Consider the following 22,800-nt stretch of genomic DNA (forward strand, 5'->3'; position numbering starts at 1 on the left):
GACTCTCAGACCATGAGAAACAAGATTCTCTGGTCTGATGAAACCAAGATTTAACTCTTTGGCTTGAATGCTAAGCGTCACGCCTGGAGGAAACCTGGCACCATCCCCAAGGGTGGTGCAAGACTACAAAGGGAAGCACAGGGAAGCACAGGGAAAGGGAAGCACAGCCGAGAGCTGCCCAGTGACACGAGCCTACCAGACGAGTTAAACTACTTCTATGCTTGCTTCGTGGCAAATAACACTGAAACATGCATGAGAGCACCAGCTGTTCCGGAAGACTGTGTGATCACGCTCTCCGCAGCCGATGTGAGTAAGACCTTTAAACAAGTCAACGATCACAAGGCCGCAGGGCCAGACGGATTACCAGGGCATGTACTGCGAAAATACGCTGACCAACTGGCAAGTGTCTTCACTGACATTTTCAATCTCTCCGTGTCCGAGTCTGTAATACCAACATGTTTTAAGCAGACCACCATAGTCACTGTGCCCAAGAACACTAAGGTAACCTGCCTAAACGACTTTCGACCCGTAGCACTCACGTCTGTAGCCATGAAGTGCCTTGAAAGACTGGTCATGGCTCACATCAACATCATCATCCCAGAAACCCGAGACCCACTCCAATTTCCATACCGCCCCAACAGATCCACAATCTCATTGACTACAGCTCAGTGGTCAACACCATAGCGCCCTCAAAGCTCATGAATAAGCTAGGGTCCCTGGGACTAAACCTCTCCCTCTGCAACTGGATCCTGGACTTCCTGATGGGCTGCCCCCAGGTGGTAAGGATAGGTAACAACAAATCCACCTCACTGATCCTCAACACAGAGGCCCCTCAGGGGTGCGTGCTCAGTCACCTCCTGTACTCCCTGTTCACTCATGACTGCACGGCCAGGCATGACTCCAATACCATCATTAAATTTGCCGATGACTGACAATGATGATACAGCATATAGGGAGGTCAGTGACCTGGCCGTGTGGTGCCAGGACAACAACCTCTCCCTCAACGTGATCAAGACAATGGAGATGATTGTGGACTACAGGTAAAAGAGGACCGATCACGCCCCCATTCTCATCGTCGGAGCTGCAGTGGAGCAGGTTGAGAGCTTCAAGTTCCTTGGTGTCCACATCACCAACAAACTAACATGGTCCAAGCACACCAAGATAGTCGTGAAGAGGGCACGACTAAACCTATTCCCCCTCAGGAGACTGAAAAGATTTTGCATGGGTCCTCAGATCCTCAAAAGGTTCTACAGCTGCACGATCGAGAGCATCCTGACTGGTTGCATCACTGCCTGGTATGGCAACTGCTCGGCCTCCGACCGCAAGGCACTACAGAGGGTAGTGCGAACGGCCCAGTACATCAGGACCTCTATACCAGGAGGTGTCAGACGAAGGCCCTACTCCAGCCACCCTAGTCATAGACTGTTCTCTCTTCTACCGCACTGCAAGCGGTACCGGAGCACCAAGTCTAGGTCCAAGAGGCTTCTAAACAGCTTCTACCCCGAAACCATAAGACTCCTGAACATCTAGTCAAATGGCTGCCCAGACTATTTGCATTGCCCCCCTCACCCCCTCTTTACACCACTGCTACTCTCTGTTGTCATCTATGCATAGTCACTTTAATAACTCTACCTACATGTACATACTACCTCAACTACCGGTGCCCCCGCACACTGACTCTGCATCGGTTCCCCCCTGTATATAATGTTGCTATTGTTTTTCGCTGCTGCTCTTTAATTACTTGTAACTTTTATTTCTTTATATCCGTATTTTTTGGAAACTGCATTGTTGGTTCGGGGCTCGTAAGTAAACATTTCTCTGTAAGGTCTACCTAGACCTGTTGTATTCGGCGCATGTGACCAATACAATTTTATTTTATTTTAAAGGTGAAGCATGGTGGGGACAGCATCATGCTGTGGTGATGTTTTTCAGCGGCAGGGACGGGGAGACTAGTCAGGATCGGAACGGAGCAAAGTTCAGAGAGATCCTTGATGAAAATCTACTCCAGAGCACTCAGGACCTCAGACTGGGGCGAAGGTTCACCTTTCAACAGGACAACGACCCTAAGCACCCAGCCAAGAGAACTCAGGAGTGGCTTCAGTCTCTGAATGTAGCCCAGCAAGAGCCCGGACTTGAACCAGATTGAACATCTCTGGAGAGACCTGAAAATAGCTGTGCAGTGACGCTCCCCAACCAACCTGACAGAGCTTGAGAGGATCTGCGGAGAAGAATGGGAGAAACTCCCCAAATACAGGTGTGCCAAGCTTGTAGCGTGATACCCATGAAGACTCAATGCTGTAATCGCTGCCAAAGGTGCTTCAACAAAGTACTGAGTAATGGGTCTGAATACTTATGTAAATGTGATATTTCAGTTTTTTATTTGTAATAAAGGTGCAAACATTTATAAAAAATTGTTTTTGCTTTGTCGTTATGGGGTACTGTGTGTATATTTATGAGGGAAAATACAATTGAATCAATTTTAGAATACGGCTGTAATGTAACAAAATGTGGAAAAAGTCAAGGAGCCTCAATACTTTCCGAAGGCACACTGTAGATATTGTGCATTTGCTGCAATACTGATGGTTAGACTCCTTATTATAATGTTTCTCTTGGCAGTTGATGACCATCTGCTTTCCTTTAGCATCTGAAGCGTGTGCATTCTGTACGGTGTGTGTGGTAGAGTCCTTTTAATTAGAATAAACAAGGTTTTAAAAGGCCCTTTTCAAGGACCAAAGATGATTAGTTATTCTCTGACTCTTTAAAGGTTCACTGGCTGCTGTGCTGATTAGTATCCTTTACCAGTTTGGGGGTCAGAAAGGTTCACGTTTCAAGTAGATCAAAACTCCATTAGGATTCCAGCAACGCAGCCTGAGTAGTCATGCTCAGTTCCCAAGGTTACACAGGTAATGTCCATTCACTGAATGCATGCCATTTATACAGGAGTTTTAGTGCATCACCTTGCATACGCACACAATGATTTTGAGTGTATACGTGTGTTTTTGTGTGTGTGTGCATGCGTGCACGCGTGTGCGTATGTGTGTCTGTGTGTGTGTGGGTTCCTTAAAATTTTGCGGGGCGTGGTAAGGAGAGGAGACAGGTGGTGTCAGAGCCTCTCAGTGTGACTGAGGAAGAAGAGAAGATGAAGAGGAGGAGAGGAGAAGTATTTCCTTCCCGCTGTAACACCACACTCTTCAACATGGCCTCGTGCTTCATGATAAAGCTCCACCATGCAACCTTGGTCACCTTCAGCTGGTACTGAATAAACTCTATAAACTGTTGTAGTTTATACAGCCTCCCAGTTTATACAGCCTCCCAGTTTATACAGCCTCCCAGTTTATACAGCCTCCCAGTTTATACAGCCTCACAGTTTATATAGCCTCCCAGTTTATACAGCCTCCCAGTTTATACAGCCTCCCAGTTTATACAGCCTCACAGTTTATACAGCCTCACAGTTTATACAGCCTTCCAGTTTATACAGCCTCACAGTTTATACAGCCTCACAGTTTATACAGCCTCACAGTTTAAATAGCCTCCCAGTTTATACAGCCTCACAGTTTATACAGCCAAGCCAATTAGCCAGCCACTCTAATGTGAATGAAGAGATGTGTAATGTGAATGAAGAGATATGTAATGTGAAAGAAGAGATATGTAATGTGAATGAAGAGATGTGTAATGTAAATGAAGAGATATGTAATGTGAATGAAGAGATGTGTAATGTGAAAGAAGAGATATGTAATGTGAATGAAGAGATATGTAATGTGAATGAAGAGATGTGCAATGTGAATGAAGAGATATGTAATGTGAATGAAGAGATATGTAATGTGAATGAAGAGATATGTAATGTGAATGAAGAGATATGTAATGTGAATGAAGAGATGTGCAATGTGAATGAAGAGATATGTAATGTGAATGAAGAGATATGTAATGTGAATGAAGAGATATGTAATGTGAATGAAGAGATATGTAATGTGAATGAAGAGATATGTAATGTGTGAGTGCTAAAGGGCTTCTACTGAGGCTCCTGTGTGTGTGTGTGTGTGTGTGTGTGTGTGTGTGTGTGTGTGTGTGTGTGTGTGTGAGGTGTCGTGTCAGTATCCTCTCTAGTATATACGGTTGTAGACCAGTGTTTGTCTCTGATGATGGTTAATCAACAGGCTGGGTGATGCTCGCTAGGTAGAATCGATCGCACACAGCCCAGTAAAGGAACATTGGACTGCACTGTACCTTCTGTACTGTACACACACACACACACACACACACACACACACACACACACACACACACACACACACACACACACACACACACACACACACACACACACACACACACACACACACACACACATACACACACACACACACACACACACACACACACACACACACACACACAGCTGTGCTCACTAGACCAGGGCTGATCTTCTTATGGCAGCATGTAGAACATGGGCCTCACACAGCACAGCAGGCTCTTTCCCCTCTGCACTGTGTGCTACGGCAGAAGTGTGTGTGTGTTCCCTCTCTCCTCTGGTTTTCATGGTACTGCAGAAATCACTTGGAACACTTTTATATCCCCTGTGTCTCTTCAGCTGTGGTCTCTCAAGATCTGAGGACAAAGATACTGTACCGTACAAGACAAAATATCAACTAGAATATCCACATTTTCTGTGCCTTGTTTACTTCTATGGGAACCATTCTTTTAGTAGCCTGGTCTCAGATCTGTTTGCCAGCTCCTGTGGTCATTGTCACCCCAGGCAGGCTAGTCTTTGACTGTTTCTCCTACAGTTGTATAATGCTCTCATTCAATCTGACTAAAAATGTCGATAGTGTAGCTTCCAGGGTCATTCTCATCTCATTCCATTACCATATGAATGTCAGCCATATTGCCACATACTGGCTGCCCATAATGTTGGCAAGTGACCCAGTCCCTGTGGTGGAGGTCCTACTGAGAAGCTTATAACGGGCTGGCACTTTGGAAAGACAATAATGTTGTTCTGTTAGTTAACCAAGACAGGGATCTCTATTCTGATTGAGTTGGCAGTGATAGTTCTCATTCTAAAAATCTACGTTTATATGAGCTACTAATAATATCATATCATCCAATTGAGAGGGTTGCCAGAGTACAGATACATTCACAGTATAGCAAATTTGCCTTCATCTAAACGCTACATAAAAACTTAACAAACACAGTAACTGGTTTGTAAATGTGCCTTCTGGTTAGAAGGACTCCAGTCCTTCCAGTCCTTCCAGTCCTTGTCGGAGTTCTTGTTAACCAGTCTATTTGAGTAAAAGAGAGAAATACGATACAGAACAATACAGGCCCTTAACCTCAGTGGTTAGTCTGCTGGCTGTGGGGCCCTTAACCTCAGTGGTTAGTCTGCTGGCTGTTGGGCCCTTAACCTCAGTGGTTAGTCTGCTGGCTGTGGGGCCCTTAACCTCAGTGATTAGTCTGCTGGCTGTGGGGCCCTTAACCTCAGTGGTTAGTCTGCTGGCTGTGAGGCCCTTAACCTCAGTGGTTAGTCTGCTGGCTGTGGGGCCCTTAACCTCAGTGGTTAGTCTGCTGGCTGTGGGGCCCTTAACCTCAGTGGTTAGTCTGCTGGCTGTGGGGCCCTTAACCTCAGTGGTTAGTCTGCTGGCTGTGGGGCCCTTAACCTCAGTGGTTAGTCTGCTGGCTGTGGGGCCCTTAACCTCAGTGGTTAGTCTGCTGGTTGTGGGGCCCTTAACCTCAGTGGTTAGTCTGCTGGTTGTAGGGCCCTTAACCACAGTAGTTAGTCTGCTGGCTGTGGGGCCCTTAACCTCAGTGGTTAGTCTGCTGGCTGTGGGGCCCTTAACCTCAGCGGTTAGTCTGCTGGTTGTGGGGCCCTTAACCTCAGTGGTTAGTCTGCTGGCTGTAGGGCCCTTAACCACAGTAGTTAGTCTGCTGGATGTGGGGCCCTTAACCCCAGTGGTTAGTCTGCTGGCTGCAAGGCCCTTAACATCAGTGGTTAGTCTGCTGGCTGTGGGGCCCTTAACCTCAGTGGTTAGTCTGCTGGCTGTGGGGCCCTTAACCTCAGTGGTTAGTCTGCTGGCTGTGGGGGGTAAACCTTTTCTATTCAAAAGGAACTGCGTGTTCATGTTTTACTGCCTGCATCCTCATTCCCTCTCCCTCTCCCTCTCCCTCTCCCTCTCTCTCTCTCTCTCTCCCCCCCTCTCTCTTTATCTCTCTATTCCCCCTCTCTCCCTCTCCCTCTCTCTCTCCCCCCCTCTCTCTTTATCTCTCTCTATTCCCCCTCTGTCTCTCTCCACCTCCCAGAGTCTGTGCTCTCCCTCTCTCTCTCCCCCCCCTCTCTCTCTTTATCTCTCTCTATTCCCCCTCTCTCCCTCTCCCTCTCTCTCTCCCCCCTCTCTCTTTATCTCTCTCTATTCCCACTCTGTCTCTCTCCACCTCCCAGAGTCTGTGCTCTCCATCTCTCTCTCCATCTCTCTCTCTCCCCCACCTCTCTCTCTCCCTCTTGTCCGCGGCATGTTAACACTCCATCTCTGACAGTGAACCTCATAGCACCATGGAAACCAATCAGACCTATTCTACCGCTGTGTGTGTGTTTGCCCTTGCCTGCATCTCTCTGTGTGTGTACGCCTGCGTGCATGCTATTGCACACACCTTTGCATGTGTTTGTGTGTGTGGAGGCAGGGACAGAAGACTTGTTCAGATTTAAACAGCCCTTAGAGTGGTCGATGCCATCGCGACGGGCCTCTTTCTGTAATTCATGTAAATTCCTTTAAGAACTCTACCTCATTGTCTAGTCCATTGTTCCTGTGCTGAACCACAGCCCTAAGTCATCAATTATGTGTAACTGTGTGTAATTCTAAAGCTGATATTCCTGCCGACCTACAGACAATTACTGTTCACCAGATAACCTTCTCAAATGAAGGTAATTATTGTCATTGTAGGGATTATTGTTGACAGTGGATTCATAAATTGTTGAGATTAGACATCACCATAGTCATTGAACGTGGAGAGTTTAACTAAAGTTAGCAAGGGTTAGCTTTATAAGACAAAACAGGGTATGATTACACCCCGGGATACACAGTAATGTATGTTTTATCACTTTAATGGGGTGTTAATTCAATACTACTTAATACAATATAAATGGCAAACATCTAACTAACAACACAAGTGATCTATGAGGAAAGGTATCTAAAACGATGACATTATGTGGTTATTTTACGACGCTGTTTGTTTGTACAATGTAAATAAACACTGCAACAACCACAGAAAATGTGTTTTCAGAAGCAACAACCCATCTAAACAGAGAGGTAAGAATCCCTAAATCACTTGTTGTTTCTGTCTTCGATTGACAACACTGAAGCATTTCAACAAGTGCCCCCCAACCCCCCCCACCCCCACCCTGCTCCAATCCCATTGAGAGAACCAAGCCTCGTATTCTCTACTCTGAATAGAGTGACCTCCATAGGAAACCTCTCCTCTATCCAACGCAGGCATGCACGTGCACCCCCCCCCCCCCCCCCCCCCCCACACACACACCTTTCCTGTGAAAACGACTCCAGCCCGATCGCATGCCTGAACTTTGTTCTGTTACAAGTTGCCATTGAAATATTGTCCTTCCATTGCTTCTGTGACAAAGCCCAGGGAGGGTGCCCACGGCAACACAGTGTGAGTCTCAGGGAGCCAATGGGCCTTCAGGGTCCTCCCAGAGTCTGTGCTCAACAGAGTCAGTGTGCAGACATAATGCCTATTAGACCTGCTCAATCACCAGGCATATACTCAATGAAGTATGGTCTTTCCATTCATTTCATAGCACAATCCAAACCTCATAACTATCAATCATCTTTCTGAAAGTTGTCAGGAGACTCTGGACACAGGAATGAATGAATAATGCTTTTATTTATAAAATATTCTACGCTAATGGGATGCCATGCAGAGAAGTGAGATTCTGGGAAAATATATACAGGGAAATGTATGGTGTGTTATATGCTGTGTTAGGAACGTGTTATAAAACGGTTACATTTCAATACAAAGCATTGGTTTCAGATCTTTTGATAATCAGTGAAGCGATGGAAACCTACAGGCAATCCTAGTGCAGTATGAATCTATTTGAAATGTGAAGTAAAATATGGAAGAGATCATATGGTATAGATAATAAAATATGCTAAAGATATGGTATAGATCATAGTGGTATACTGTATATAGCTCTACATTCCAGTGCAGTGCTTTTGTATCTCTTCTTGATGACCAGGGAAGCAGTGAAAACCTGTAGGCAATCCTACCGCAGCATCAGGGTACGATTATCAAACGATATAATTAAGCAATAAGGCTCGAGGGGTTGTGGTATATGGCCAATATACCACGGGTAACGGCTGTTCTTCGCACGATGCAACACGGAGTGCCTGGATACAGCCCCTTAGCTGCGGTATATTGGCAATATACCACAAACCTCCGAGGTGCCTTATTGCTATTATAAACTGGTTACCAACGTAATTAGAGCAGTACAAATAAATGTTTTGTCATACCCGTGGTATACGGTCTGATATACCATGGCTGTCAGCCAATCAGCATTCAGGGCTCGAACCACCCAGTTTATAATGGGGTACAGATACATTCCAGTGCAGTGAAGCAGGGAAAACCAGAAGGCTAATGGTTAAATGGGAATATGGTAGAACTGATATGCTGCTAGCAATGACATGCAACAGTGATCAGGTAATGAAGCCATTGGCAATGCTCCCTCCATAGAGAAGTGGATTCCTATGGCTATCCACTTTCCACTATCCACTTTCCACTATCCAGCCAATATAGCCGTCTCCTAACCCAACATAGAAGCTAGGAACAACAATGGAGAGGGAAAGGAACAGAGAGAGAGAGAGAGACACACACACAGAGACAGAGAGAGAGAGAGACGGAGAGAAAGAGAGTAATCAATTGAGAGAGAGAGACAGAGAGAGACAGAGAGAGAGAGAGTAATCAATTGAGAGAGAGAAACACACATAGATAGAGAGTAATCACTTGAGAGAGAGAGAAACACACATAGATAGAGAGTAATCACTTGAGAGAGATGTTGAGTTGTGAGAGTGGTGGTGAAAATAATTTGTTCACTTCAGTTCAGACCCCGAAATCACTGTTTCTGGCTGTCGGACAGTGAGCTTTGAGACAGATTATGTTGCATTTTCACTGCTTTTGTGAAGGGAGGAGTATTATTCTGGGTTGGGGAGGACACAGAATAGTGACTCTTTCAAAGGGAGAGCTCCCTGCCATTGTTGCCTGCTGCAACCATAGCTAACGAACTTCAAAAGGCTTTTTCAAACCTATTCTTATAAATGTCTGCAATAATACCACTGTGAGAGGAGTGGGCAATAAACTTCCTGTTGGCTGAATCAAGTAGATTAGATGTCATAGGATGGGCCATCTGTTGAGTGTAGGTGATCACTTTACTTCCTCTGTAGGCTGTCTTCAGGTTGGATGATTGGATTAGAACGGAAGGAAGTTGTTTGTTTTTGCCTCTGGCTATTTTCATTCATCTTGTTGAAGTACTGTATAGCTATAGCAGGTACTTTTACAGTTAGCTAGAACAACAGGAGGGGATTTGAGGAAGACGTTACCTGTTGGTTGGTGACAGAAATATGCACTGACTGACTGTCAGTGTATTCAACATTTATTTAATTTTTTACCCACTTTTTTTCCCTCTCCAATTTCGTAATATCCAATTATGTTCTTGTCTCATCGCTGCAACTCCCCATTGGGCTCAGGAGAGGCGAAGGTCGAGTCATGCGTCCTCCATAACATGACCCGCCAAACCGCTCTTCTTAATACCCGTCCGCTTAACCAGGAAGCCAGCCGCACCAGTGTGTCGGAGGAAACACTGTTCAACTCACAACCGAAGTCAGCTTGTAGGCGCCCAGCCCACCACAAGGAGTCGCTAGAATGCGATGAGCCAAGTAAACCCCCCCCCGGCCAAACCCTCCCCTAACCCAGCCAACGCGCCGCCCTATGGGACTCCCGGTCACGGCCGGTTGTGACACAGCCTGGAATCGAACCTGTTTCTGTAGTGACGCCTCAAGCACTGCGATGCAGTGCCTTAGACATCTGCACCACTCAGGAGGCAGTTGCTTTGCATGATAAATTCATGAATATTGTCTTCTTGTCTTCAAATTATCTGACAGGCATGTGTGATGTTCCATCCCAAAAATATTTTTGCCAGAATTTAAAGGATAAAGGATTTGGCTGAAAAAACCCTGCAACTCAGTGTATTCTAGCAGCATTCATTTGATACCAGGAAATGTTTAACCCCTATTGTAGAGAGACAAAGGGTTGTTTTAATCCCACTGTGAGAGTACGAGGGAGGGAGGGAGGGAGGTAGGGAGGGAGGGGGGTCAGGCAGGGAGGGAGGAGCGTCAGGGAGGGGTACAGGTTTGAGGAGGAGGAGGCGAGGCGGAGGTGGGTGTGTCTGTGAAACATGCCCCCTTCACTCTCACTGTTCCTCTAGCAGTGTTAGTTCCACCAGACAAACACAACGTGGTATACACAGCCACTGGGAACTTTGCTCTTTCACACACACAGGACACACACACTGGACACACACACACACACACACACTGGACACACACACACACACATCGGGGACACACACACTCTGGGAAGATTTGTTCTTGCAGACCGCAGCAGAGAGACAGGTAATGTAAAATCTAATGTTATTTTTCACATGCTTCGTAAAACAACAGGTGTAGACGAACAGTGAAATGGTTACTTACGGGGCCCTTCCCAACAATACAGAGAGAAACAAAATAGAGAAATAATAGAAAAGTAATAAAACGTAATAATAAAAGTAGTAGTGCCGAGTCGATGTGCAGGGGTACGAGGTAATTGAGGTAGATATGTAAATATACCTAGAAATAAAGTGACTGAGCAACAGGATAGATAAACAGTAGCAGCAGTGTATGTGATGAGTCAATGTAATGTAACCTCAGCGGGTTCTTGGGGCCTTTGGCGTCATTGACCTGTAATGTTATCTATTGAAAACATAGACTATTTACAGATTACTTGAGTACATTCTGTATGCTTTGAGTTAGTAGTTCGTGCTTGGCATAATGTTTTCTTCTCTGAAGGCGTTTTTCACGGTGTCGTTAGGATTCTGAATAACCTGGATTTCCACAAGCAGCATATCAAAATGTCATTGTTTTTTTTTTGTTGTTGCTGAATATCAACTCATTATTATTATGATGATGATGGAGGGTTGTGTGGGAGAGAAACACTCGTAGCTCTGAGTTATGGAGTCACGTTCCCTTAATGTAAATTCATGAATGAAAGTGTGATGGATACAATTCTTTCTCGTCCTCTTTGGCTGGTAATGATACTGTTAGGAAAGAGAGGAGTCTGATTATGATACTGTGTTAGAGAGAAAGGAGGTTGGTAATGATACTGTGTTAGAGAGAGAGAGAGAGGAGTCTGATTATGATACTGTGTTAGAGAGAGAGAGAGAGAGGAGGCTGGTAATGATACTGTGATAGAGAGAGAAGAGGCTGATTACAATACTGTGTTAGAGAGAGAGGAGGTTGGTAATGATACTGTGTTAGAGAGAGAGGAGTCTGATTATAATACTGTGTTAGAGAGAGAGAGGAGGTTGGTAATGATACTGTGTTAGAGAGAGAGAGAGAGGAGTCTGATTATAATACTGTGTTAGAGAGAGAGAGGAGTCTGATTATAATACTGTGTTAGAGAGAGAGGAGGTTGGTAATGATACTGTGTTAGAGAGAGAGAGGAGGCTGATTACGATACTGTGTTAGAGAGAGAGGAGGCTGATTGTGATAGAGAGAGAGAGAGAGGAGGCTGGTAATGATACCGTGATAGAGAGAGAGGAGGCTGATTACAATACTGTGTTAGAGAGAAAGGAGGTTGGTAATGATACTGTGTTAGAGAGAGAGAGAGGAGTCTGATTATGATACTGTGTTAGAGAGAGAGAGGAGGTTGGTAATGATACTGTGTTAGAGAGAGAGAGAGAGGAGTCTGATTATAATACTGTGTTAGAGAGAGAGGAGGTTGGTAATGATACTGTGTTAGACAGAGAGAGAGAGGAGGCTGGTAATGATACTGTTAGGAGAGAGAGGAGTCTGATTATAATACTGTGTTAGAGAGAAAGGAGGTTGGTAATGATACTGTGTTAGAGAGAGAGAGAGAGAGGAGGCTGGTAATGATACTGTGTTAGAGAGAGAGAGGAGGTTGGTAATGATACTGTGTTAGAGAGAGAGAGAGAGGAGTCTGATTATAATACTGTGTTAGAGAGAGAGGAGGTTGGTAATGATACTGTGTTAGACAGAGAGAGAGGAGGCTGGTAATGATACTGTGTTAGAGAGAGAGAGAGAGGAGGCTGGTAATGATACTGTGTTAGAGAGAGAGAGAGAGAGAGAGAGGAGGCTGGTAATGATACTGTGTTAGAGAGAGAGAGAGAGAGAGGAGGCTAGTAATGATACTGTGTTAGAGAGAGAGAGAGAGAGAGAGGAGGCTGGTAATGATACTGTGTTAGAGAGAGAGAGAGAGAGAGAGAGAGGAGGCTGGTAATGATACTGTGTTAGAGAGAGAGAGAGAGAGAGGAGGCTAGTAATGATACTGTGTTAGAGAGAGAGAGAGAGAGAGAGGAGGCTGGTAATGATACTGTGTTAGAGAGAGAGGAGGCTGGTAATGAGATATAGGTATCTGCTTCTTTACGCTCTGATATTACCTCTCTCTCGTTAGAAACCCTGCAGCCACAGGCAGGCTGCAGTGCTGCAGACAGAAGCTCTCATCTCCTCTCTGTTGTTGTTTGATGCAGATTAAAATCTTAACTGTATCACTCTATTGTTGCAGAACATTTTCCTACTGGATCAGGAAATTCAAATGAGCTTTGTGAGTCCCTGAAAAAGAGCAATTCCTTTACTCTCCATGCGGGGGATCAGGGTTTGCTATGAAAATCTTTTCCTCTCTCACAACACACACTAGACCTAGGTCCTATTGCTGCAACATGCAGCCATACTAATCAACAACCGTTGTTTAATATGCAGTAGCTTATTAATAACACAAGATATATATTGGTTTCCACTAGAAGCTTCTCAGAGCTTGTCTGCAGCTCTGCAGCACTGAGACTCCAGGGTTTCTAGTGAGAGAGAAGTGATATCAGAGTGTGAAGAAGCAAGATACCTCTCTCTCTCTCTAACACAGTATCATTACCAGCCTCCTCTCTCTCTAACGCAGTATCATTACCAGCCTCCTCTCTCTCTAACACAGTATCATTACCAGCCTCCTCTCTCTCTCTCTCTCTCTCTCTCTCTCTCTCTCTCTCTCTCTAACACAGTATCATTACCAGCCTCCTCTCTCTCTAACACAGTATCATTACCAGCCTCCTCTCTCTCTCTCTCTCTCTCTCTCTCTCTCTCTCTCTCTCTCTCTCTCTCTCTCTCTCTCTCTCTCTCTCTCTCTAACACAGCTTCTGACATCATTTGAGTCAATTGGAGGTGTACCTGTGGATGTATTTCAAGGCCTACCTTCAAACTCAGTGCCTCTTTGCTTGACATTATGGGAAAATCAAAAGAAATCAGCAAGAAAATTAGAGACCTCCACAAGTCTGGTTCATCCTTGGGAGCAATTTACAAATGCCTGAAGGTACCACGTTCATCTGTACAAACAATAGCACGCAAGTATAAACACCATGGGACCACGCAGCCGTCATACTGCTCAGGAAGGAGACGCGTTCTGTTTCCTAGAGATGAACGTGCAAATCAATCCCAGAACAACAGCAAAAGACCTTGTGAAGATGCTGGAGGAAACAGGTACAAAAGGTTCTATATCCACAGTAAAACGAGTCCTATATCGACAACCTGAAAGGCCGCTCAGCAAGGAAGAAGCCACTGCTCCAAAACCGCAATAAAAAATCCAGGCTACGGTTGGCAACTGCCCATGGGAACAAAGATCGTACTTTTTGGAGAAAAGTTCTCTGGTCTGATGAAACAAAAATAGAACTGTTTGGCTATAATGACCATCGTTATGTTTGGATGAAAAAGGGGGAGGCTTGCAAGCCGAAGAACACCATCCCAACCGTGAAACACGGGGGTGGCAGCATCATATTGTGAGGGTGCTTTGTTGCAGGACGAACTGGTGCACTTCACAAAATAGATGGTATCATGAGGAAAGGAAAATCATGTTGATATATTGAAGCAACATCTCAAGACATCAGTCAGGAAGTTAAAGCTTGGTCACAAATGGGTCTTCCAAATGGACAATGACCCCAAGCATACTTCCAAAGTTGTGGCAAAATGGCTTAAGGTCATCAAAGTCAAGGTATTGGAGTGGCCATCACAAAGCCCTGACCTCAATCCTATGGAAAATGTGTGGGCGGCAGAACTGAAAAAGCGTGTGTGAGCAAGGAGGCCTAAAAACCAGACTCAGTTACAACAGCTCTGTCAGGAAGAATGGGCCCAACTTATTGTGGGAAGCTTGTGGAAGGCTACCCAAAACGTTTGACCCAAGTTAAACAATTTAAAGGCAATGCTACCAAATACTAATTGAGTGTATGTAAACTTCTGACCCGCTGGGAATGTGATGAAAGAAATAAAAGCTGTCTGTCTGTCTGTCTGTCTGTCTGTCTGTCTGTCTGTCTGTCTGTCTGTCTGTCTGTCTGTCTGTCTGTCTGTCTGTCTGTCTGTGTCTGTAGCCTGCATGTAGCCTCAGCCAAGTCACCGTAATACAAGTCAGTATTCGACCTCCATCCATGTCTGAGGACGTCGGGAGATGACGTGGAAACCGGGCACTAGGGGCAACATTGAGCGCTGCTACCTTCAAGTAGGTTTCGCTTTTGCTAAAGCGTTGCGGATGTGTGTAATCATCTGCCTCTGGTGTCAAAGGTTGCGTGTTTGAATCCAGCAATATAAAGTTTTTTAAAGATTTCAGTTTGAACCCTTAACCTTAACCCATACCTTAACCATTCTGAGTTAATGCCTAAACTTAACCCATACCTTAACCATTCTGAGTTAATGCCTAAACTTAACCCATACCTTAACCATTCTGAGTTAATGCCTAACCTTAACCCATACCTTAACCATTCTGAGTTAATGCCTAAACTTAACCCATACCTTAACCATTCTGAGTTAATGCCTAACCTTAACCCATACCTTAACCATTCTGAGTTAATGCCTAACCTTAACCCATACCTTAACCATTCTGAGTTAATGCCTAAACTTAACCCATACCTTAACCATTCTGAGTTAATGCCTAACCTTAACCCATACCTTAACCATTCTGAGTTAATGCCTAAACCTTAACCCATACCTTAACCATTCTGAGTTAATGCCTAAACCTTAACCCATACCTTAACCATTCTGAGTTAATGCCTAAACGTAACCCATACCTTAACCATTCTGAGTTAATGCCTAAACGTAACCCATACCTTAACCATTCTGAGTTAATGCCTAAACCTTAACCCATACCTTAACCATTCTGAGTTAATGCCTAACCTTAAAAAAATCGTAGTTAATACCTAACCTTAACTTGACGTTCGTAACAACTTCGAAATTTGACGTTTGAGAAACATGGATGAACGTCTAATTCTGACATGAGACTGGATCTAGGACTTGGTTGTGTAGCCTACATAACGTGCAATGTAAGTACAGTGTGCATTGTATACCAACATCGCTTCCAGCTGTGTTTGTATACAATGTGAAAGGGGTCAAATTAAGATCCTGCATTTGAAGGAGACACACAGCCTTGAGAAAAAAACTAACACAACACTCTCATTAAGAAGGTGTGGTCGCTCTCTCTCTCTCTCTCTCTCTCTCTCTCTCTCTCTCGCTCTCGCTCTCGCTCACTCTCGCTCGCTCGCTCCTTCTCGCTCGCTCTCTCTCGCTCTCTCTCTCGCTCTCTCTCTCTCGCTCTCTCTCGCTCTCTCTCGCTCTCTCTCGCTCTCTCTCTCGCTCTCTCTCTCGCTCTCTCTCTCGCTCTCTCTCTCGCTCTCTCTCTCGCTCTCTCTCGCTCTCTCTCTCTCGCTCTCTCTCTCTCTTAGCCTCAATTTTGTCCCGCACCTTGAATATAGTTGTGGAGAGTCCCTGTAATCCTACATTCAGATCATTCAGGCGAGAAAAAACATCACCCAGATAGGCCAGTCGTGTGAGAAACTCGTCGTCATGCAAGCGGTCAGACAAGTGAAAATTATGGTCAGTAAAGAAAACTTTAAACTTGTCTCTCAATTTAAAAAAATGCAATACTTTGCCACTTGATAACCAGCGCAGCGTATGTTGTAAAAGCGTTACATGGTCGCTGCCCATATCATTGCATAGTGCTGAAAATACACAAGAGTTCAGGGACCTTAATTTCACAAAGTTAACCATTTTCACTGTAGTGTTCATAACATCTTTCAAGCTGTCAGGCATTCCCTTGGCAACAAGAGCCTCTCGGTGGATGCTGCAGTGTACCCAGGTGGCGTCGGGAGCAACTGCGTGTGTGTGCGTTACCGCTCCACTATGTCTCCCTGTCATGGCTTTTGCGCCGTCAGTACAGATACCAACATGAGCAGCAGCTACGTTTGGCTACATACGGACCGTTAGTGGAATTCCCGCAAGAGAGTAACGGTTAATTATTTGACTAGGCTACCTTGATTTTTGTCTTACTGAGATTTACTATCAGTGCCCATCAGCAACCAGTAGACAACCATTTGACTTCAGATTCTAGTAGGGTGAGGCCGGGTGCTGCAGACTGTTCTAGTGCCCTCGCCAATTTGTTGATATATATGTTGAAGAGGGTGGGGCTTAACCTGCATCCCTGTCTCACCCACTGGCCCTGTGGAAAGAAATGTATGTGTTTTTTGCCAATTTTAACCACACACTTGTTGTTTGTGTACATGGATTTTATAATGTCGTATGTTTTTCCCCCAACACCACTTTCCATCAATTTGTATAGCAGGCCGTCGTGCCAAATGAAGTAATCTCTCTCTCTGCGTCTCTCTCTGCCTCTCTGTCTCTCTATATTTCTCTCTATTTCTGTCTCTCTCTCTCTCTGTATCTCTGTCTCTCTGTCTCTCTCTGTCTCTCTCCGTCTCTCTCTGTCTCTCTCCGTCTCTCTCTCCGTCTCTCTCTCCGTCTCTCTCTCTGCCTCTGTTTTTCTCTCTGCCTCTCTCTCTGTCTCTCTCTGCCTCTCTGTCTCTCTCTATTTCTCTCTCTCTCTCTCTCTCTGTCTCTCTGTGTATCTCTGTCTCTCTCTCCGTTTCTCTCTCTGCCTCTGTATCTCTCTCTGCCTCTGTTTCTCTCTCTGTCTCTCTCTCTTTCTGTCTCTCTCTATGTCTCTCTTGTGCTTGTGTCATAGTAATTGCTCGTCTGCAGGTAGTGTAAAAGCAGGATGGTGGGAATATGGTAATGTAGTGTTTAGGAGGGTTAGAACTGAAGTGGGAGAGCGTTTGAGTGGGTGCTTTTGGCACACAGATTTCCCATGTAGAATTTAAAAAAAAGTGGTGTCTTAGTTATTGCCATTCAGTTCACACAGTGATTGCATGGTGGTAGGATAATGGCAGAATGTTGTTGCAGTTTGGGGGAGTGATTTCAAATGGGAACAGAGTGGTTTATGCTCTGAACTACTTAAGGCATTGTGCCTCTCCCTTGGAAGTGCTGCTAGCACCACTCTCTTACCAACTGACTGCTTTTGGCACAGGAGTATTCTATGCATTGTGCCTCTCTCCCTATGAAACATTCTGTAGCCCACAAGTCCTCCTTTGTACCCACTCCTCCTCACTCTCTGTCTGTCTGTCTGTCTGTCTGTCTGTCTGTCTGTCTGTCTGTCTGTCTGTCTGTCTGTCTGTGTCTGTCTGTCTCTGCTATTTCTGTTCCACTTACCTTCAGCTCCATCTCAATCACCGTGGCAGCGGTGGTGGTGGAGAGACAGACCCGAGGTCAGCTGGGTGTTGTGTGGTGTCTGTCTAAAGCTGCCGGTCTGGCTGTCATTCAGTTTAAAGCTCAATCAAACACAGCTCGAATACTGGTACTGAACCCAGGTCTGCTAGCTAGCCACCTGTCAACCTCTCTGCCTGTCTGTCTGCCTGTCTGTATGAGGGGGCGGTAGGTCTGCTAGCTAGCCACCTGTCAACCTCTCTGCCTGTCTGTCTGCCTGTCTGTATGAGGGGGCGGTAGGTCTGCCTGACAGAATGACAAAGAAAGAAGGTTAATTGTGACATTTTGAATTTGTATTTCAAGCTCTGATATTCCGTGGTTCAGTGGATTCAGAGGTTGTTATATGATGATTAATGAAGGTTAGATGAGTCCATGACACTCATAATCATGACTTACAAATGGTCGATCCATAAGCTCCTAACTACCACACATAGGACTACGTGAAGGTATCTCATACAGCCAAGACAGACAAAGTAAAACTATCTCATAGGATTGAATACATATTCTTTCCTACAATAGGAGGTACTGTAGATGATATGTTTTGTAAAGGAGGCTGAATGTTTACTTTCCTATTACCATTTATCTGATGGGAATGTGGTACAAAACAATGTGTAGCTACACTACATGACCAAAAGTATGTGGACACCTGTGATTCTTCACACCAGTGAATGCATTTCCAGCGCTCCGGAGTCCAATGGCGGTGAGCTTTACACCAGTCCAGGTGACGCTTGGCATTGCGTATAGTGATCTTAGGCTTATGTGTGGCTGGAAACCCATTTCATGAAGCTTCCGACGAACAGTTATTGTGCTGACGTTACTTCCAGAGGCAGTTTGGAACTCGGTAGTGAGTGTTGCAATCTGAGGACAGACGATTTTTACACGCTACACGCTTCAACACTCGGTGGTCTCGTTCTGTGAGCTTGTGTGACCTACCACTTCGCGGGTGAGCTGTTTTTGCTCCTAGACGTTTCCACTTCACAATAACAGCACTTACAGATGAACTGACTTGTTGGAAAGATGGCATGCTATGACGGTGTCACTGAGCTCCTCACTAAGGATGTTCTACTGCCTATGTTTGTCTATGGAGATTGCATGGCTGTGTGCTCAATTTTATACACCTGTCAGCAACGGGTGTGGCTGAAATAAGCGAATCCACTAAGTTGAAGGGGTGTCCACATACCTTTGTATACATATAGTGTATGTTGCCAGGGGAAATGAACGGCGGTGTATTACCACGGGGTCTCTGCAGCTCTCTGATATCAATATGCTTTGCTGGAACTAAATTGGATTGGCTTCTTCAATCATTTTGGATATGGATTCCAGTGAGTGTCTTAGTGTTTACCGTGACATAGTTATTTGGAGAGAAGCCCTTGAGTCTCAGAAAAGCCTTCGGTTATGTAGCTAGCCCCACACATATACACACTCACACACTCACACATATACACACATATACACACACACACTCACACTATACACACACACAGTCACACATATACACACACACACACACACACACACACACACACACACACACACACACACACACACACACACACACACACACACACACACACACACACACACACACACACACACACACTCTCACACACACCACACACACACACACACACACACACACACACACACACACACACACACACACACACACACACACACACACACACACACACACACACACACACACACACACACTCTCACACACACACACACACACACACACACACACACACACACACACACACACACACACACACACACACACACACACACACACACACACACACACACACACACACACACACACACACACAATAATAATAATAATCTACTAATCATGATCTTCAGTTTAGAATACAATTAGTTTAAACAGTTGTGTTTGCTAGTTATGGAGGAAAAGTGTGACACCACTCTGGCCCCTGAGGAGTTGCCCTTCCCTGCTTTAGATGCTTTTGGGAAACCGGTCCCTGGTCTGTAAACTATGGTGTGACTGGGATGGGGTCCAAGGCAGACAACATGAAAGAGGATTACTGGTTTATAGATATATGAGACATAGAGAGTGCCTCCCCCTCAGATATACAAGACATAGAGAGGGGAATTGCAGAACTGTGTCACAAATATGCAAATCGCTGCAAAACTATTTCACTGTGAAACATCATCAGGAGGGTAGTACATTTGTTATTTGGTTGGTAATAGTCTCGTTTGCCAGACTCACAGCGGCTCTGGGAAGAGACTAGATTGGTAAAGCGGTGTTCTGTTTGATGGAAAGGGGAAGAGGTCATATAGCTAGTGGCATATGAATACTGATTTCTAAGACTATATTTATCTCCCCTGTTTTTCAGGTTGAAGAAGAACAGTGATTAAGAGGAAGATAGATTCTTGAAGAGGAGAGTGGAGTGGACAGAGTCTTCTCTGGTAAGTTATGCAGTAACATGCAGTACTGTAGCTCCACACTGTCAACATGCAGTACTGTAGCTCCATACTGTCAACATACAGTACTGTAGCTCCATACTGTCAACATACAGTACTGTAGCTCCATACTGTCAACATGCAGTACTGTAGCTCCATACTGTCAACATACAGTACTGTAGCTCCATACTGTCAACATACAGTACTGTAGCTCCATACTGTTAACATGCAGTACTGTAGCTCCATACTGTCAACATGCAGTACTGTAGCTCCATACTGTCAACATACAGTACTGTAGCTCCATACTGTCAACATGCAGTACTGTAGCTCCATACTGTTAACATACAGTACTGTAGCTCCATACTGTTAACATGCAGTACTGTAGCTCCATACTGTTAACATGCAGTACTGTAGCTCCACACTGTCAACATACAGTACTGTAGCTCCATACTGTTAACATACAGTACTGTAGCTCCATACTGTCAACATACAGTACTGTAGCTCCATACTGTTAACATGCAGTACTGTAGCTCCACACTGTCAACATGCAGTACGGTAGCTCCATACTGTCAACATGCAGTACTGTAGCTCCATACTGTTAACATACAGTACTGTAGCTCCATACTGTTAACATGCAGTACTGTAGCTCCATACTGTTAACATGCAGTACTGTAGCTCCACACTGTCAACATGCAGTACTGTAGCTCCATACTGTTAACATACAGTACTGTAGCTCCATACTGATACTGTACGTCCCTGCTTCTTTGTGCTGGATATTTTTTCAGTCCACATTTCATACCCAACATCCTCTCTTTCCAAAACAGTTTAATTTCCCTCAAATACTTGGAATGTTATTGGCTTGCTCTCAAACTCAAACATGAATATATTTTCTCACTTCTAATGTGAATGGAAACCACTGTCTGTCTGTTAGGCTTGTCTGGGAGGTTTCTGCTCTCTCACAGGAGTTCTCCATCTATGATATTGCCAACATGCTAAATGGAATGCATTCATATTTTATCATAGCGTGGCACTGTACAATAAAGTGGTCTAGCCTAGAGGGAAACTTTTTATTGTTCCCGGTTTGGCCCGGGGATGTTTTTAGAACGTTCTTGGGACGTTGTGTCGTGGTCCCCTGAACGTTCTTGGGACGTTGTGTCATGGTCCCCTGAACGTTCTTGGGATGTTGTGTCATGGTCCCCTGAATGTCCCCTGAACGTTCTTGGGACGTTGTGTCATGGTCCCCTGAATATCCCCTGAACGTTCTTGGGACATTCTGTCATGGTCCCCTGGAAGTTTTGAATCACTATGAATCACTATGATAAATATAATTGTGTGTATTTTTTACAGAGCTGAGTGTAGTCTTGGCAACAGTAACAAGGGGTGCTGTGTAATTTCTTTGAGACTATCAGATGGCTTCCCTGGGACAAACCGGGAACTAGACAAAAACCTCCAGGCTACCATGACACAATGTCCCAAGAACGTTCAGGGGACATTCAGGGTACCATAACACAACGTCCCAAGAATGTCCTGAGAGAGAGAGAGAGAGAGAGAGAGAGAGAGAGAGAGAGAGAGAGAGAGAGAGAGAGAGAGAGATAGGTGACAGACAGAGAGAGAGAGGGGGGGAGAGAGGTGGGGGAGAGAGAGATGGAGAGAGAGAGGGGGGAGAGAGGGAGAGAGGTGACAGAGAGAGAGAGAGGGGGGAGAGGTGGGGGGAGAGAGAGGTGACAGAGAGAGAGAGAGAGAGAGGGGGGAGAGGTGGGGGGGAGAGAGAGATAGAGAGAGGTGACAGAGAGAGAGAGAGGGGGGGAGAGGGGGGGGGGATAGAGAGAGAGAGGGGAAGATGTAAAAAGGAACATTTCAATCTCTGACCTCATCTAGCCCCTCACGGCTAAATGTCTGAAGACACATTCACTGTCTTTCTGTCTCATCCTCTCTCTTTGTTCATCTTTCACACTCTTTCTTTCTCCACGTTCTCTCGCCCTGTCCCCCCTCTCTCTTTACCGTTTTCTCTCTCTTTCTCTATCGCTCTCTCTTTTATCTCTCTCTCTGCCGGGGTGGTCATTCAAAAGTGTTGACTCAGCCTCTCTGGCCTGGAACACACAGTGGAATTGACCAACACATTCACAACAAGTAACAGAGAGAGAGAGAGAGAGGGGGAGGCTGAGGGCCAGAGGGGACAGGAGCCAGAGAGAGAGATAGAGTGGGTGAGAGAGAGACTGACCCAAACTTAAGGAAAGCTTTGACTATGTACAGACTCAGTGAGCATAGCTTTGCAATTGAGAGAGGCCGCCGTAGGCAGATCTGGCTTGCAAGAGAAGACAGGCTATGTGCACACTGCCCACAAAAAGAGGTGGAAACTGAGCTGCACTTCCTAACCTCCTGCCAAATCCAAATGTATGACCATATTAGAGGCACATATTTCCCTCAGATTACACAGATCCACAAAGAATTCAAAAACAAACCCAATTTTAATGAACTCCCATAT

At 45.2% G+C, this 22,800-nt stretch overlaps 1 protein-coding gene across 22 annotated transcripts in view; it reads left to right on the plus strand.

The window, feature by feature from the left end:
- The window catches only part of LOC129862032 (neuronal cell adhesion molecule-like), a 127,907-nt gene that overhangs the window by 36,199 nt on the left and 68,908 nt on the right, over positions 1–22,800 (plus strand). For 20 of the 22 annotated variants that reach the window (XR_008760712.1, XR_008760711.1, XM_055933323.1 and 17 more), the window contains exon 2: positions 20,249–20,321. The gene's annotated coding sequence lies outside the window, so the exon portion shown is untranslated. Of the gene's footprint in view, positions 1–10,472; positions 10,665–14,671; positions 14,800–20,248; positions 20,322–22,800 lie in introns of those variants that run through there. The other 2 variants (XM_055933325.1, XM_055933324.1) reach the window with 2 other exon arrangements.

This window comes from Salvelinus fontinalis, chromosome 9, assembly GCF_029448725.1.
Source record: "Salvelinus fontinalis isolate EN_2023a chromosome 9, ASM2944872v1, whole genome shotgun sequence".
NCBI classification, from domain to species: Eukaryota; Metazoa; Chordata; class Actinopteri; order Salmoniformes; family Salmonidae; genus Salvelinus; species Salvelinus fontinalis.